The sequence below is a fragment of the Rhagoletis zephyria genome, unplaced genomic scaffold, assembly GCF_001687245.7.
Source record: "Rhagoletis zephyria isolate East Lansing unplaced genomic scaffold, Rhagoletis_zephyria_1.1 Rzeph_scaffold_01428, whole genome shotgun sequence".
Taxonomy (NCBI): domain Eukaryota; kingdom Metazoa; phylum Arthropoda; class Insecta; order Diptera; family Tephritidae; genus Rhagoletis; species Rhagoletis zephyria.
Window position 1 is genome coordinate 111,819 of NW_016158512.1, and position 4,104 is coordinate 115,922.

Genomic DNA, 4,104 nt, shown 5'->3' on the forward strand with positions numbered 1-4,104 from the left:
GGTCAAGGTGTAGGGATGGTATTTTCAGGGATAGTAGTCGAGACCTCTAGCTTTAATTTAAGCCTAATACCGCCTTAAAAATTGCCAAAAAACCTGATTTTTTGACATTTTGACCTCGTTCTTCACAAAATCTGGAGCTGATGGAAACCTTATGCTCATGGATTCGTAATCAGCACTGACAAGTCAATCAAAAGCAGCTGTAACATTTGCCGCAACAAGTTCTTTCCCGTTTTTGTTGCCATGTTGTGGACGCAAAACTTGAACTTGTACAGAAACTACTTTTATAGGGCGCGAAGCCAAGTAAAATTATTAGGTCACTCAAAAAACTCAAAGTGAACAAAATGTTTGTTTATCGTACCATTTAGCGGTTCAAGAAAACTGGGAGCTTCGAAATTGCTAAAAAGACTGGCCGTAAACCTACCGTTAGAACTCCAGAAAGGGTGAAGAAAGTGCGAGATCGAATACGTCGAAATTGCTCTATTTCGGCAAAGAAGATTGCCAGAGAAATGGGTGTCTGTCATAAAACAATTAAAAATGTTATTAGCAACAATTTGAAAAAAAAACGCATTCATGGTCTCACAGAAAATCAAAAAAAAATTAGGAAGCAAAGAAGTCATCAACTCCTTCGACGACACGCAAGCTGCGAAATCTTTTTTTCCGACGAAAAACTGTTTTTATTGCACGACAGTCACAACACCCATAATGACCGCGTATATGCAGTAAATATCGCTGATATCCCCACATATAAAGAAGCCGTTGAACGATATCAAAACGTATCGTCCGTTATGGTATGGGGGCGATTTCGGAAAAGGGCAAACTTCCTCTCTTTTTTATCGAAAAAGGCGTAAAAATCAACTCCTCTTACTATCTTGAAGATAGTAACTTCGGGAATGCGCGATTTTGTTTCCAGGATTCCGCTCCAGCTCACAGGTCTAAAATTGTTCAGAGCTGGTGCAAAAACGAAATTCCGTGTTTTATTTCATCTGATGAATGGCCGCCATCTTCCCCGGATCTGAATCCACTAGATTACTGCATATGGGGGTACATGTTAGATAAAATGAAGAACATAAAACAACTTAAGATGGAAGAATTCAAAGAACGCTTACAGGAGATATGGAATGAAATCCCCGACGAAGTGGTGCGTGCCGCCTGTTCAGCCTTCCGAAAAAGATTTGAAATTGATGACTAATGGCCTTATTCATAAAAAATAAAGTAGCTTTAAAAAAGGTTTATAAACTGAAAAATTTATGAAAACGTCATTTTATAAAAATGTACATTCTAGTTGAGGTTTCCATACCAATAATTACAACCCTGTCACATTATCTTTTGGAATATATCTATACGTATGTATGTATATAATAGCAACTGTTTTTGAACTAAATAAAAGCAGCATTCATTTCTTTGCTTTACGAAAACCAAGAGGTTATGGGCCCAGTCCCGCCAAAAAAAAAAATCACTCTGCGTAAGTTATTTAAAGAATTTAATGGTAATACTATAAAACGCGCTTAGGCACGATGGCCCCTTCATTGCATTCAATCGATAAATTGGATAATACGAATTTTTACTCATGGAACGTTCAAATGCGTAGCATCCTGATCCACCGCGGTTACTGGAAGGTGGTCAATGGACAGATAAAGTTGGATCCTTCGATGACAGTGGAACAAAAATCAGAGTGGGAGTCGCTGGACGAAAAGGCTCTGGCCACAATAGTTTTGAGCGTGAAGCCGAACCAACTAATTTACATAAAAGAGGCTAAGACGTCTGCACAAGCATGGCAACAACTGCAGGAGGTGTACAAGCCACAGGGGCCAGTACAGAAGGTAGCGTTATATAAAAAATTGCTAAACTTGCGGATGCGGGATGGCGAAGGTATGACGGTGTACTTAAATTCCTTCGCGGAGATTGCTGGAAAGTTGTCCGAAGCCGGTATTGAACTTCAAGAGGAATTTCTGACTATCATTCTGTTAGCGAGCTTACCAAAAGATTTTGAGAATTTTGTAATCGCTATTGAGACACGCGATGAACTTCCGAAGTACAACGCACTCAAAGTGAAACTTCTGGAAGAAGGAGAAAGACGAAGTCAGCATAGTGATCCGTCATTGGAAAATCCTCAGCAAGCGTTCGGAATCAGCAATACACTACAGAAAAAACAAAAAGCTTATAAAGAGAAACATCAGTTCTCCGGCAAATGTTTTGTATGTGGGAAAAAAGGCCACTACACCAGCAAATGTGAGAAGAAGAAGAAAGGTGAACAATTGTCTTTTTCCATGGTTGGCTTAGCAGAAACCAAAGCTTTAAATACGTCATCGTGGTATCTTGACAGTGGGGCTACATCCCATATGTGTAACAACGAAAGGTTATTTGTCAAGCTCAGCGAACATAAAGAGAACATAATGTTAGCAGGAGACGCGTACATAGAAGCTCAAGGCATAGGCGATGTAAAGCTCATTTGCGGTGACAGAGAAATCATCTTAAAGAACGTTCTATATTCACCACAGCTGAAAGCAAACTTTATATCGGTGAGCAAAGCAGTCGACAGCGGTTTGGAAGCAACTTTCACGGCGGAGTTAGCCCTCATAAAGAATGAGGCGAATTCGATAATTCTAAAAGCAGAAAAACGCGAAAATTTGTTTGTGGTTTCAAGTCAAACAGAACGCATATTCGCTGCGGCAGATAATATAGAAATGTGGCACAACAGGTACGGCCACCTGAATTACCAATCTTTAAACTATTTAATAAAGTACGAAATGATTCGTGGTATGTCAGTAGCGAAAAGCAATAAAATCGATAATTGCAACACATGCATGCTTAGTAAAATACATACGCTTCATTTTCCCAATTCTGAAAGCAGATCTAAAGAGTTGTTGGAGTTAGTCCATAGCAACGTTTGCGGCCCAATAAACATATCTTCATTAGGCGGTAGTCGATATTTCCTTACATTCATCGACGATAGTTCAAGGCGGATGTTTGTATATTTTTTAAAAGCAAAGTCCGAAGTACTTGCAAAATTTAAGGTTTTTAGACAGCAAGTTGAACGACAAACAGGGCGCATGATAAAAGTTTTACGCAGTGACAACGGCCGTGAATATGTAAATCAAGACTTTACAGAGTATTTACAGGAGCATGGCATTCGTCGAGAATTATCGGTTCCCTATACACCTCAGCAGAATGGTGTGGCTGAGCGCGCTAATCGCACACTCGTTGAAATGACGCGGTGTATGTTAGTCCATGCAGGTTTGAGTTCGAAATTATGGGCAGAAGCAATAGCGACAGCAGTGTATTTAAGAAACAGGTGCCCTTCAAAAGCCCTTGGTACAAAAACACCGTACGAGATTTGGAGCGGCAGAAAACCACATGTTGGTCATCTCAGAACGTTTGGATCAATTCGCAGTTGCGTTAAACAAAGCATATAAAACTAAATTTGAAGCTAAAGGCAAAGAGCATATCATGGTAGGATACTCATTAGTCTCAAAAGCTTACCGATTATTTGATAAAGAGACACAAAAAGTGATTGAGAGTCGGGATGTTCTATTCAATGAGAATGTGGGAACAAGCAGCGCGATGATAAATTTCAGTTTTACATTGAGCCCCTTGAGACAAGTAGTAATATGCAAAGGGAAAGCGAAAAGGTAAACGGGTACGAAAGTAGTGAAAGTGAAAATGAAGACGTACAAGAGGATAAGTTTGATACAGCAGAAGAGAGCAGCAATGATGAAGTGTGTGATAAGAATAGTTGCGAAAATAAAAACAATACGCCAACGAAAATAGGTCCAGGTAGACCGCGGTTAATTCGCTCAGACAATAAAGGTCGTCCGAAAAAACAGTACAATATTCTGAGTAGCGCAGTGAATGATCAAGTTCCACAGACATTTGAAGAAGCAGTTAAGAGCAAAGATAGTGAGAAGTGGAAGCAAGCAATGGAAATAGAAATTTCAGCGCTTAAGAAAAACGAAACTTGGTCACTTGTTGAGTTGCCAAGAGGTGAATCGGCAATTGGTTGTAGATGGGTTTATACCCTTAAGCGAGACGAGATGGGGAATGATAAAAAGTACAAAGCCCGTTTAGTGGCCAAAGGCTGTTCATAAAAGTGGGGTGTAAACTACA